We start from the raw sequence: 14,921 nt of genomic DNA, 5'->3' as shown, positions 1-14,921 counted from the left end.
CACACACACACACACACACACACACACACACACACACAGACTGCAGAGAATGCGTGGAGGAGAGGCCGTTCATTCATATGCTACACCAACAAATGACATTTTATAGAAATGGCAGCAGTGACAGTTTTGGCACTGGCTGAATAATCAGCATCTGGCAAACATTTATGAATATGAACAGATTGATACTATGGAGGTCAGCAGTGTCTACATGAATACGCTGCTCCTTCACTACAAACAGAGCTTCACAAATTGGCCTAATTAAGTCATTAGAGATGTCATGACATGCCATTTATACTAACATGCATATGTGTGCACTCGGGCACGAAACATGGACACAGTAAGTTAAAACTGACACAGTGTGAGATCGCACACACAACACGGATACAGTATGTAACCACACACACGCACACACACACACACTCTCACACACACACATACATACACACACACACACACACACACACGCACACACAAGGAAGTCCACTTACAGTTCTGTTGCACACAATCCTTGCAGCAGCGAGCAAGTAAGCCAGTAAGACAGTGAAAGAAGAGCCAGAGAAATGAGGAGAGGCTGACAGAGAGAGAGAGAGACTGAAATAAAGAGGAGAGAGACAGAAAAAGAGACGTTATGTCTTCTTTCTTCCTCTTAATGAGCTCCAGGACGGTCTTCCTACATATCGCCCTCCAGCCCTCAGTTAGAGTAACTCCGTGTATGCAATATATTCGCGCTTTAGAGAACAGCCGGCAGTCTGACTGATAAATACATTGTAAACACGCAAATACATGAAACACACACACATATAGACACACACACACACATACACACAGGCACTGCAGCCTCCGCTGAGACTGAGAACTGGCTAGAGTGAGCTACCGGCGCTACCGCTGCTGCTGCTGTGGCTGGCTTGACAGTAAGCGAGACCAGCGAGGGGGGGAGAGAGAGAGAAGGAGGAGGGAGCCACAAGAGGGGAGGGAGTCGACAAATACGAGCAGCCGAGGAGGAACGGGGGAAGAAGGAGGAGGAGGGTGGAACACAGAAGAGGAAGAGACAGAGAGGAAGGAAGGCAAACAATTAATGGGTCAAGAACCAAGACAGCAACACAGAAAAGGGCGAGAGAGATGTAGAAGAATATGAAGAGAGAAAGAGAGAGAGAGAAAGAGAGAGAGAGAGAGAGACAGACAGACAGACAGACAGACAGACAGACAGACAGACAGACAGACAGAGTTGTGTGTCACACCTCGGTTGCAGCCTGTGACTCAGATGGCCAACAGGAAAAGAAAACACTTGTTATGGCTACTTGAATTTACATGAACGTCGACCACACGGTGCAAGGTATGTGTGTAGGAGTGAGTGTTTGCATACAGGAAGGCTGAACGCTTCACAACACACAGCCACATGAGAAGCTTGTTGTATACATTTTAACACACTCAGATATTTACCCCCACACGCACAGAGAAACAGAGCAAACCCTCCCACCGCATCAATCCATTTTGAGACTTGAAGACAATGACGACAAACCCACACAGCAGCAGCAGCGACACTGAGCTCAGGTTTGAACTATCTGGGCTTGAACCTTGGATTAAGCAGGGTTTAATTTTCCCATGCTGACACAGGGGGATGAGTAATTCTGGCAGAACAAAGGATACACTCCACACCGGCCCTTATCACCCCGAGCAGGTACACAAGCTAACACAATGAGGCGCGCACGGATGCGCGCACCCACCCAGACATCTAACATTTGTAAGCACACACAGAGCGTGACGTTCAAACACGCCGAGCTCTGGGGGTCACGGCGGTGAGTCGTCAGTCGGTCTTGATATGAGGGTGGGGAGTGGAATTAGGGAGCGTGGGTGGAAACACTGGATTTAAAGTGTCCTCGCTGTCTTCATCACCATGAGGTTTGATGACCTGGGTGTCGAGTCCGACGCATGAAGTCAAACCTGCCAAAGATTACCTCAGATGCTTCTCAGTCCGCTCAGCTCCTCTCACTCTGCAACAGTATTTATGTGCTCGCGCGCTGCTGCCAAATCCATTTGTACATTTTTTTTTGATCGTTGATGTGTTTTGTGGCCTTTCTTGTGTGCACTCCCACTCTTAAAATCTGCGTACAATAGAATTTTGTTGGAATCTTACAGGAACAGAAATGTCCAATAACAACATGCATGGAAAATCCGACTTCAAAGCTCGTTCAAAATACGAATCAAGCACATTGAAAACAGGCTTTTTTTTCCTGTATCTTCTAATGCCCCACTTTGAAGTTCAAAATGTTTGACACATTTTAGTGCATTCAAACTGAGTTCTTGAAAAGCTCACTGAGGCAGGCAGGGATTGGACTTAGATCCAACAAGGGGAGCACAGGCTACAAACCCCAGTGAAAATGTCGGAGGCTCCTGGCTGCAAGGGGAAAAGCTTACATACTTTTTAATTCCTGCTTTTTAGCATTTTTCAGCCCGCGCCCACAGCCGGCTGAACACTATCGCCACTGCACATGCACACACACACATTATCCACGGCCTTGTATGAATCTGGAGGCAATGGATGCGTTAGCCCTCATAAAGATCGTTGAACAAATGCCACTGACAGCTGACGCACAGGCAGAAACGAGGCACCTCAGACGACCAGTCACCTCCAGACTCAGACGAGCGCAGGCACAAACAGGCGGCCGTGTTTTCGGCGGGTTAGGCATAGCTGCCTCCCCTCCACATTGTCCTCTCATTCTTCCCTGACTTATTCTTTTCATGGTTCTCTACCTTGACCTCATTCCCCTGCTTCTGATGTGTTACACAGAAAAAATGAAAAGTGCGCAGACAGACAGATGCAGACAGACCTCAGCTCACCCCTTTTCGCCCTCCCCTGCCTATTTCTTTATTGCATTCCCAACGATCGAGCAGCACTGACTTTGTCTGTCACCTGTGCAAAGACAAAGAGTTTTACTGAATATCACACAGTTTCTGTTTCTGGAAATTAGGTTTGAAGAACTGGAGATGGCGTTATATAAGAGCGTTGCATTATGGGGTGCTTCTAGCTTGAATGCTGCTCGGCTAGCATGTTTCTTTAAGTCTATTTATAGCAAGGCTTTTAGAGTTAGTCAGCCCAGTTTTTAGGAAGCCCCTCACTTTAATGGAAGTCTTTCATGTTTCATGTTTACCAGAGAAAAAGGTTTCAAGAATGGGAATGATCTCCTTGGATTTCCAGTATCTGTGGGAACGTTTCCCAGCTGGACTGGTCTGACAGTTTCATTCCTCCAAAACAGGTGCTGGAAACAATCAGGGCTGTCTCATATTCGGCCAGTACGGCAGGTGCCGCCTCTGAGTTTCGATTTAGTGGTCTGCTGGATCTAATCAGTTCCTGCGGGACTTTAACTGTACGGTCTGACCTGTGTAGGCAAAGCACAGCAGGCTCCAAACGCTGTTTACTTCTTATTACTCACGCTGGTGCTGAGGTGGTGTGTGTACGCTCCAAGCAATGCCACGCAGACGCTGAATGTAATAATACTGATTTGCACTTTGATACATAACTCTTTGATGTGTCCTTGCAGTGTTGTTTTTTTGCCTTTGCATGCCTTATTAATCGTTTGTACTTTTTTTGTGTCTTCTTTATTAATAACTTTTAAAAAAGCGGCAAATGCGTCTCCTGTAAAACAAAAGGTGTGACTCCTTGTGCAAACATGAAACTGAAACAGGAGAGATGAATGCCTCCCGGGTCTGGTTTTGAAAAAAAGAAAGCTAAACTTTAATCTTTTTCAACTCCAGTAAGATTATTGAGTGTAAAATCTTGGAAGTGGGCTCTTAATTGGCATAGCTTTCCATGACTTAACTTCTGTGCTCACATAATTCAGTGATAATTCTTATCTCACTTTGGAGTCTGACAAGTGTAAATTAGCATGAGAACACATGGCGGGTTTGAGAAAATCCATATCTAAACTAAATTAAAGAGTTGGACTACGAGGAACAACAACAAAGGATACATTACTTTGCATTACGATTAAGAACTGAATCAATACTTTAATATCTGAGTGAGGCTGAAACTGGAGCTACATTGGTGCAGTTTTGTCAATACTTAATGCATTTGCTAGTTTAATTAGCCAGCTGTTGGAAGAATACAGCTCGCTGTGCTGAAATATGAGCTACACTGACAAACAAACTCAATCATTATCCCTGCCTATTATGCCATCTTTGATAGTGTTGCAATGAATATAAAGTCTCCGTATTTTTGGGGGGTTGGAGATTTTCCAGTGAATGAATTTACCAGTCTCTCTTGAGTGCTATTTTTTGCCATTGAATATCTGAAGTATGCCAGAGCAGGATATTTTCTGAGACTGTGAAATTTGCTTTTCAATCAGATAATGTCACAATTCTTGTGTGCCGCCACAGACAATTCAACAAAATGACACATAATCCAAACACAGAAGGAGGTAAAAGAAAGTAGAGATGCAGCTTTCTGTCAGCGCTGCGAGTGGCTGTCATTGGTGGCTGACTATGTTTAGTACACTGAAAAGACATGCTCTGCAATGCGAAATCTCCTGCTTCACAAAAACATTTAAAGAAACACACTTTCTGTGCTAAAACTACAGGAACCAAGAAGATATTTCTGCACCTGACTCAGAGGCTTGATGAGCACGCAAAGGAGGCTGGACTTTTTCCATCTGAAAGGTAAATACTCACTGAAGGCTGAATCCTGAGACGGCAGGAAAAGTCCTTTAAGATTCCTTCTCCTGCAGTTACTGTAAGTACAGAGAGATCTAAAGAGCCGCGGATGATAAACGCTGCAGCGGAGTAGACAAGTTAATATCCCTCTTTCTCACAAAACGCTAAGGTTTCCAAACATCTGTGATTCTCTGCCACAGAGGGAAGACCAGAGAGGGAAAAAAGTGTTCATTCCTGCTCTCACGTACATTCCTCCAGCTTGTCAATGCTTGCCCCCGAACCAGAGGCCCTTCCTACCACTCTTCCTGACTTCATCACGTTTCAGCTGCGTCCTGCTGGGGCCTGGCCGACTATCAGGCCGCCCAGGTTTTCTGACAGAAACCTCCAACACCGGGCGTCAAGAACGCTAGCCATGTGCTTGAGTAACATGAAGACAATCTGATTCTGTTTCTATCTCACGGAGAAAGCTGCAGGTGGGAGAGAAAGGAAGCTCAAGTTGTGGCACCTGCAGCCTGCCCTTGGTACACTGGAAGCACACTACTGATGCCTTCCCCCCACACACTCACTTCTTTGGTCCATAAACTTTAATGGCTAACCCCACTGCAGACTAGGTGATAAAAATCAAGGCTCCCTCACTCACAGTCTGTAAACATGACTTGGTAGCAGGTCCAAAGACTGAACAGCCCCATTCAAAGCCCCTCTACTGACTAGAGGACCATATTTAAATTACTACAAGGCAAACGTGAAGTGGTTTGGACAGAGCTGCAGTTTAACAGACTGTTTCCCTCTCTGTCAGTAGACGAGACTGATGTACATGATCATATAATATACAAAATGTCAGTATTTATTATCAGAACTTATTAAGAACGACTATCAGCTCGACCTGAAGGAGGCTGTGGTTAGCAGCTTCCCCTTCTCTGACTCTGCGGTTCAAACTGAGACCCACAAATGCAGCAATGGAGAGAGGCAGCATGCAGAGCGGAGAAAGGATGCACTTTATCATTTTTATCACCCACAAAGCATGTTGCTAAGTCTAACATCCTGTTTGTCACATCAGTGCTGGTATCTTGGTCGTGGCATTAGCATGAAGCTTCTGGTGTCTGACATCAGGAGAGCATTTCTCAGGCAAACAATGGCTGAACGAAGGCTGCAATTTTGTGCACAGCAGAGTTACAGCGCAGGGCTCTGTGCAGTCATTTCCTTACATACCCATGGATAGATAACAGGGAATGTGCAGGTTGCAATTCCCTGTCCTTATGTAACAGCAAGAAGCTGCTAGCTTGCCCCCAGGCCTGAAAGGCTACAGGCTACAGCTGAGTCTCTCTCTCTGCCTCACTTTCTTTCTTTCTTTCTCTCTCACACACACAAACACACAAACACAACCACACGCACAGTAATAGTATTATAATATGCTAGCTCATGCCTGAAGTGGTTGATAGCTCTCTTCTTCAGAGAGTAGGGCTATAGGGGCTGTGAAAGTAAACAGCTCGGATCAAACCAACTCTCAGCTCCCTTTGAAGAGTGCGAGACAATTACGGAGATCAATGGTGCAGCCCAGAGGTGGTTAACAGCCTAGACAGGCAGACAGACAGGGATTGATGCCCCGTAATATCTCGAGAGTCTGCTCCCCAGCGACTTCCCTGAACAGTCAGCTGCATCCTCGCTGAACATACATGTCGGAACCCAGAGAGCTCTGGCCTGAGGATATGTTCAGCGTACCTGAGAGCGTTCATCCTCAGTGTGCACCATTCAAACACCATCGTGTGGATTTCGCTGCTTTACATGTCAAGTTCAACAGTGTGTGTGGGCAGACCGATCTTCTGCAGTATTACTCCAACAGCCTAGCAGTGATGTAGCACAGATCACTATCATCACTCTAGATTAATGCTACACAATAATGAGTCTTACATGATCTCTGCACTCACGTGTGACTGTGTGCATGCTTTTAATGTGTTTAAACTCTTTGAGCCATCTTTGACATAATTTGTCATTAATACAAGAACTAAATAACTGCCCAGTATCAGGTGTCAGAGTGTGTGTCACTCATGGCGCGAGAGGTGAGCTGCAAATTGTAGCATAAAAGCTGTGGCAGCACACGGGCTGTAACTACGTGGGAGTTTCAGAACAAGCTCTCCTGCCCTTCTTTTTCTGTGGGATAATAATGCCAAGTCTGTATAGAAGCTGCAATTTCAGATGGCTCACACCACCTTAACTTAGTAAACAACAAGATGCAGGAAATAGTGGGAGAAGTGCTACAGCCGCTAGCTATTTATGTTGTCAGCACACCATAGACATATTAGTTGCCTAAATGACATTTTTGCCAGTTGATGTGGAACAACATCAACAACAGAGCCGTTTGAACTAAATATACTGCTTATGTGAAAGTAGAATGTATCCTTGGTGGCTGTGAGACAGCAGATGAATAGATTAAGAAAGTGTTTTTTTTTGTTGTTGTTGTTCTTGAGAAGGAAAAAAAAAAAGATCAAAACAAATATATTTGTATTTCCTGGGGAGGAAAAATTGCCTCTTTGTGATGTTTAAAGGCTTCACACCCTCAGACGGGAAACAATGTTGGCTGATTTTTGATTATCATGTAATTCCATCTGCGCTAACAGAACAAAACAACAAAGCAGCGACAAGAGCCCCTCTGCCCCACACTCATTTACTGCTCAGTCCTCCTGAGTGAGCGGAGGAGGGGCAAAGCAACGTGCCGTTATCTTCAGAAACAAACTCAGAAGGCAGACCGCTGTGCAAGTGGTGATGTACTCTAATGCTGGCACACGATGACGGTGGCGATGAGTTACTGTCCTAAAACGCTGGATTCCATCTCTCGATTGAGCGACTGCAGGGTTTTAATTGCATCCACCCAGAACGGCTACACTGTACGCTGACACCCATAACGAACGCTGCTGGCCCACAGGCCTCCACACGTGCACACACACTGTACCTCGGCCTGGCCGGCAAGCTCATCAGTGGCTCAGTTAGTCATGGAAAATAGCTGCCTTTCTCTCTCACACACACACACACACACACACACACACACACACACACACACACACACACACACACACACACACACACACACACACACGTAGCCCACAAGCATCAGCACTTTCCACCAGTGCCTCTCAAAGGAAACCATTACACTGCAGAAACGCACGGGAAGCCAGGCAGAAAGGGGATTTTCTCAAGCACTTTTTTTCTCGCCCGCTCTCTCTCAAAAAAGAGAAAAAAGCTAACTTACACTAAGCTACTTTTGCCAGAGAAAAAAAAAAAAAAAGATTACAGTCAGCCAAGCGTCTAATTCACCTGTGACCCAGTAATTCATTTGGCTGATAATCTGCTATTGCAGGTGACACTAACAATCACTGATACGATGGGTAGAGAGGGGAGGGGGGGGGGGCTACGAGAAGTGTGGCTTGGCCTGATTGGTGGAGGAGATATTTGATTAAATTCTCACATGAATAATGCATTATGAAATGGATCCACACAAATCCCACCTTGAAGAGATTGGAGTGGGATTATACAGGGGAGGGTTTGGGAAAGGTGATGACAAAGAGGCTTCCTGGAAAGGTGCACCTCAGCATCAAGTGGTTACCTGCCGCTCGCTCCATTCATATGCATACAGACAGACAGACAGCTGTGCTTTGCATGCACGGTAACACGTGGTAGTTTGTTGCATATGTCCATAACCTTTAATACCAGAAGGCCTTGAGAAAAACCAGAAGACAGCAGTTTCTGTTTCCTCTTTTTTTTATTTTTTTAGTTTGGTCAGTTTCATCCTGAGGTACAGCTGACTTTCATCCTACTGAAAGTAAAAACCAAGCTACATGAATATAAAGGATATAAATGCAGTTATGTACCCTCCTTTAAAGGAACAGTTTGACATTTTGGTAAATACGATTATTCACCTCCTCGCAGAGAGTTACTGATACCACTCTCCTGTCTGTACTGCAAACATGAAGCTGGAGCCTGCAGCTCGAGCCTGCAGCTCGTTAGCTCCATTCAGCCTAAATAAAACATATTTTTAACACTGTGGTTTTTCCACTGGTGGATACAGGTGGTCAAGGTGGATTTTTTGACCTTGGAGGGAGCCAGGCTGGTGGTTTTCCCCAGTTTCCAGGTCTTATGTCAAGCTAAGCTCAGCGGCTGCTGGTTCCAGCTTCATATTGAACAGACCAGTATGGGAGTGCTATCGGTTTTGTGACAGTCATGAAGCGTACTTCCCAAAATGTTTAAGGATTCAATCACTTTGTTCTTGTTTTGTCCACCTCTCCACATGGTCTGCATGTGTTGATATCTATTCTTCTATTCTATCTAGCACCTTTTATTCTATTATGCATTTAACGTGCACGTGTACATTCAATTGATTGGTTTTTTTTCTACACTCTATCGTCAATAAACGCATGCTAGTCGTTTCTGTTGCATGTTAAATGTGTCTGAGTGCACATACTCAGTATGTATAATGACTGCATGTTTAGTACCAACGCTCTGTCTCAATGTCACCTGAACATGCAGTATTTTCTCGACAGTTATAAAATGCACCACTGTCACACCAATGAAAACACACTTAAATCACTGGCACTGAACTCTCCAGTGAGGCTTCCTTGTAATACTCATGTATAAACAGACTGTGTTCTGGTGTACTTCACTTGTGTTCACTTGTGGCTTTGCCCTGGAAAGAAAGGGCGTCTCCTTGTGGCAACAGCTTCAGACATCTGCTCAGCAGTTTTTATAAGTAATTAGCTTCTCCGCTTAGATTTAGTTGGTTGCTTTTAATGAGCGTGCACTATTCCAACAACTGTTTTCACGAATGACTGCATACACCCTCACAACAAAACCTGGAGTGCACTTAATTTCCAACAATTGTAAATATTCATTGGCAAAATGAGTCACTTTATTGAAGTGCATGTCAACACAGTGCGGTGAACAATATGGGAAAATAAAGCAATTATCTGGTGCCTTCCCACATACAGTAAGCAGGAGTTTGAAGTATTGTCAGCCAATGAAAATGATATCATTACTGTGAAAGCACTTCAAAGGCTGATGCTTCGGAGGAGCCTAAAATGTTTCTGAACACATCGCCCGGCGTGACATGCAACGCTCCAAACAGCCTGTCTGCTGGGCTTTTCTGATGCCATGTGAGACATATGTAGTGTTAACCTGACATGACAAAGCGAGCACTCAGCTGTCAATAACAATGCTTTAGAGTGTTTAGACTTCGTATTCTCGGGGTCGGGGACCATTTATTCCCCCTCAATTGTCATCCGCCTGGCTCCAACACTTTTACAAGTGTGCTAAACTTAACAGGATTTTCTTTTTAATAAGGAAAGGCAGACAGAGCAGTCCTTCCAGAGCTTTGAGGACAATCTCGCCCCATCTGTATGGAACTTCATGTCGAAGAAGCACTTTAATTCATTACTACGTCAAACGTATGGGTCTTATGAAAGGCAAATCCCACTCAGGTTTTGGAGGCTTGCCATAAAGTATATATTCTGAATCCATAATATTAAAAGCTGCCACACTTTCTTTAATGATGAGCTTGTTTTGCAGGCTGCTTCCACAAACAAGACGTACTTTACCCCTCTAATATTGGCTTATTATCCATACATTTTCCATGCAACCGGCCTCTGCAACAGTACTTTCCAGCTGCTCAAGCACTTAAAGCTAAAGCCTCATCCAGAGGTGTTTTATTTCTGCCAAAGTGAACGTTTCACCAATTATCACACAAGGCAAAACAGGTTCCTCTCTCCTTTCTCGCCCGATGTTTTATCCTCTCACTTCTGCCTGTAATGGGGCATGAAACGCTGAGGCCATTGGCGACAGCAATAGGAGCGGTGTTAAAAACAAAATCAGAGACTCAGTAATGAAGTGAATAATTAGCCAGGCTGTCAAGGCACAGAAATATCAAGTCAGTAAAATGAGCTGAAATCAAGGAGAATTTATGAAGAGGATTTCCGAAGACGCTCTGCGATGCCTGATGGCCACAGGGCAGATAAAAGAGAGGCAATTCCCGGATTTGGAGAGGCAACTGAAGGTTCACAGACGTGTAATTGTGCAATCCATCAAATGCACTCTTTGTTGCCTGCCTGCGTGGAATGTGAAATTAAATGCACATAAATGAGGATAATTTATGGCCAAATGGGATGTGGAGAATGTGCGAGTGGCCAAAGAGGAGCTTCTGTGTTCAGTATATCACATCATCATCAGTGAGATTGCAGCACTTTCCCTGGTGGAAGAAAGCTGTTACTACACATCATAGCTGTTTGCTGAAAGCCAAGAGTTTCACACACACTCACACCCCCACAGGTGATGCCCATAACTGCCCCTCAGGTTCCCGCTCGTTCCCAGCCGTGTGGCTTACTTGCCGTCGTCATGATTGATGAATGTCAAACCTGTCACCATCCATGGAGCTCACTCGTCTTCGCCGTGATTGGCAGAAGTCACATCTCTGCTAACTTTTCACAAATGAATTCACGACTATTTGATTGACTTAAAGGTCAGAGAGTTCAACCAATTTGCTGGTGAACGTGGAAGTCGTTCATTTGCACAGACTAACATCTTTAACCTGTCTGATTCTCTCATCTCTAGGACGACTGCATGACACTTCCATGTCTCAGCCTGGCGTGCCATGCATCGTCTTCACTATATTGTTGGTCTAAGGAAGGCAGATGGTTTAATTCCTAAACCCAGCAGGCTAAATCTGTGGGAAAGATTAAAGAGCAGCGCTTATCCCCCCTCGCCTTCACCACTGTGGTGCTCCCGGGCAGGACCCTTAACCCCAGCTGCAGCAGTGGAGCTTCTCATGGGTCAACAGATCAGACTATCAGACTCAGGAAGAGGCTGTGGCTCAGGAGGTAGAGTGGGTCAGCCATTAATCGCAGCTTTGGTGAATGATGATGATCGTCTGTGAATGGGTGAATGAGAGGCAAATTGAAAAGCACTTTGTCCATTAAGGGAGTAAAGCGCTATTTAAGAGCAGCCTGTGCACCGTTCACCACCATGTGCTGGGCAGCCTACAGGTGAGGAAGAAAACACCACCCTGCATTAGCAATGATGAAAAAACGTTGAAGATACTTTTTAGAAAACAACGTTTTGATCCAAGTAAGATGTCAGGCATTAATGTTACTAATCTAAACAACAAAGCTGATGATATTATCCGAGAGGAGGCTTGAATTTAACTGCAATTTGTAGAAAAATGTCCTCAAAACAGACCTAGTGTAATAAAGTAGGACACACTGTTATGCATTGATTGTCTTTGTGACAATTTAATATACTGTGTTGATATAACACTAATTGGACAAGAAAGTATGCATTCATTATTGCAGTAGATCTAATGCTAACAGGACCATTAAACTATCTTACATTTTCTGCCTGGCAAGACTCCCAGCGGGCGAGAGAGAGAGAGGGAGAGGACACCGGTTTGACTAATTTTAGTATTGCCGACTTGAACAGCAGTATTTTTCAGCCCTTGTGACATTGGCTGACATTGGCACAATGATGGTGAAGGAAGCAGAGTGGCCATCAGACAAGAGACAGTCCTTATCTGAGGACTGTTACTCTCGTAGGTTATCACTGCTCAGCTGTCCACCCAATCACTACCGAGACCTTTCTTGGATATCTCTGAGATTGGTTCTTGTAAAGGTGTGTTTCTGTGTTTGTGTGCGTGTGTGTGTGTGTGTGTGTGTGTGTGTGTGTGTGTGTGTGTGTGTCCTCTAGCCCTCACTGTCTGCTCTGTCTCCCTGTCTGCTTCCATCTCTCTCCCCCCTCTCTCTCTCTTTCTGGCAGTAAACTTGTGCACTTACAGAAAATTCCCACCACATTGACACTCATCCAGCTAAAAGCAAGTGGCTGCGCCAAAAATATGTCAAGTCACCGCCTTTTACACATCATGATTATTGACAGGGCAGGATTAACTGAGGCTGGGATTCTCCATACTTCAGCAGTTCATAATTGGAGCGACAATTCGCAATGGAACGGTGGCTGCTCACACTGCCTCCTGAGATGTGGCTAATATCTGCCAGTCAAACAGATCTCAAATCAGGTAGAATAAGCAGAAGAAGAGAATGTGCAACAATCACAGCAACGTCACATTGTACACGGCGCGGAGCGACTGGAAGCTAACACAACTGGATCATGTCAAATCAGTTTATATCTGTAAAAGAGTTATTTCAGCATTTAAAGATAAGTGCAATTCGAACATTTGAATTTTAATCAAGCAGAAAGACCGTGGGCTGGCTTCTGCCACGCTACTGTCAATGTTTTGCCAGTGAATACTTTATCTAAACAGATGCTGTAGCTCGGCAGTCGTCTGTGCATCATGGTTTGCCTAATGTGAGCGACAAAGAACACAAACAGATTCAGAAGTGTGACATTGAGCAACATCTCCATCAAAGAGTGTAATTTAGCTGCAGCTGCTGATGCTCAGTATTAGCTGAGAGCTTGTAAAGCTCTTTTTCACGACACGTTCTCCACAACGAGCAAGAAAAGGTAATTTGCTGGTAAATATTGGAGAAAACTATTTGTGCCTTTATTAAGGTAAAGTTAGCAGGTAGCAGACAGCTGACTCTGCTTGGCCTGGCTGTATAGCACGGGGTAGATGTGGTGGTTATTCAGATCGGGCTGTCAGAGCTTCCCCTTTGCATCATTTGGACTCTGTGTACTCCTTCACTGATGATAAAATGCTTCCAGGGTACAAACGACTGGAGTAAGGCCACGCTCTTCTTCTTCTTTCTGACCTAAAGTCACTACAGTAACTACACGGGGAGACAGAACAAACGGCCTGGAAGCAGACACACAGACGACATTCATTATTTTCTGTTTCAAAATCAGATTCGAACTGATATGAAAAGTTCAAGCAGTGAACCCACTGAAAAAAATCCAACAGTACCTCATCCTACCCGTGCTTTGGGACTCCTCTCACACAACCGCCATCCAATTTTCTCAGCATATGTGTGTGTGTGTGTGTGTGTGTGTGTGTGTGTGTGTGTGTGTGTGTGTGTGTGTGTGTGTGTGTGTGTGTGTATGTGTGTGTGGCAAACAGGCTAGCAGTTTGAGATGGAACTTTGATCAGCTTTTCCTCCATTCCCCTCTGACTCAAAGGTGTCTTGCTGTATCCCTTAATGCAGATGGTGTGTGTGTGTGCATGTGTGTGTGTGTGTGTGCGTGCATCAAGCTGCTTATGGCAGCCAGAGGAAGAAATGGCCATTATAGCAACACAGTAAAAACCCCTCTGCTTGTGTTTTATTTGATTGAATACATTTTATGGCGGCTTTATGGAAATGACCGGACATGCACCATTTTCCCGTTTTACTCAGATGAGGTCTTTTGTTTGTCACACTACGGTGCACATCACAGAAACCAATCAAAATTCCTCACCATGGCCGGTAATAGGAATGCAAACTGAAAACTGCATTACACGTTCATTCCAGATTGCGGAGAGGAAAGGCAGGATAAATGAGGCTGTGATTAGAGAGAAGAGCTCTTCCAGAGGCAGCTGTCCTATCCCTTTATACCACAAGAACACTCAGTAATAGGTTTGCACTGACAACAAACCACAGGTCTGTCATTAGCAGGGTGTCTTCGAGCCTCTTCACAGAGGTAAGTGAGCACAAACCTGATGCACCCAACACAGACAAATAATGTTATTTGCCTCTCTCATATGCCTTTAACTCAAGGCCTCCATTTATCTCTCCGCTCTCAGACGAGCCTCGCTATGATTTCTGATGAACTTTGAAAATAATGGCCCTAAGATTTAATCCAAGAGCCCTAAATGGTTCGTCTGACCACATCTTCCACTCCAACCTCCAACGCAGGTAAGAGCAGCTTCATACTCAACCCTCTGAAATGTAATTAAGACTGTGTGCTTTCTACCTTGACTGCCAGATAAGATTTTCTCTCGTTCCTCATTGAAACAATGTTTGAGACAAAATGCAGCAAATTAGTTACAGTTTGAATCATCTTAGTTTCAGTCATTATGCTCAAAGATTTGAGAGAGCCTGTGATAGAATAGTTTTAAATGAAGTGATCTCTGTGAAGTCTACCTCTCCTGAGCCACAGTGCACACTTCTTGATTCAGTGATCAGAATGCGAGCTGAAAGGGAATTTATTGCCCCTGGGAGCCATTCAAAGTGCAGTTGCAGGTAAGACATCAGTGACAAAGTAAGGCTAGCCTGTCAGCCTTTGACAACCAGGGCTTGAGGGGGGGATCACATGCACCTGAGAGATATCTAACCCTGTCGTGCTCCTCTCACACCTCCACTCCCTCACTTATC

General features: G+C 44.7%; 1 protein-coding gene across 3 annotated transcripts in view; it reads right to left on the bottom strand.

The window, feature by feature from the left end:
* The window catches only part of inpp4b (inositol polyphosphate-4-phosphatase type II B), a 123,469-nt gene that overhangs the window by 81,825 nt on the left and 26,723 nt on the right, over nt 1-14,921 (bottom strand). Inside the window, exon 1 of one of the 3 annotated variants that reach the window (XM_076728139.1) lies at nt 489-917. The exons of the other annotated variants lie outside the window; for them this stretch is intronic. The gene's annotated coding sequence lies outside the window, so the exon portion shown is untranslated. Of the gene's footprint in view, nt 1-488; nt 918-14,921 lie in introns of those variants that run through there. 3 annotated transcript variants of the gene reach the window in all.

The sequence above is a fragment of the Chaetodon auriga genome, chromosome 4 (assembly GCF_051107435.1).
Source record: "Chaetodon auriga isolate fChaAug3 chromosome 4, fChaAug3.hap1, whole genome shotgun sequence".
Classification (NCBI taxonomy): Eukaryota; Metazoa; Chordata; class Actinopteri; order Chaetodontiformes; family Chaetodontidae; genus Chaetodon; species Chaetodon auriga.
This window is presented reverse-complemented; position numbering and strand designations above follow the sequence as displayed.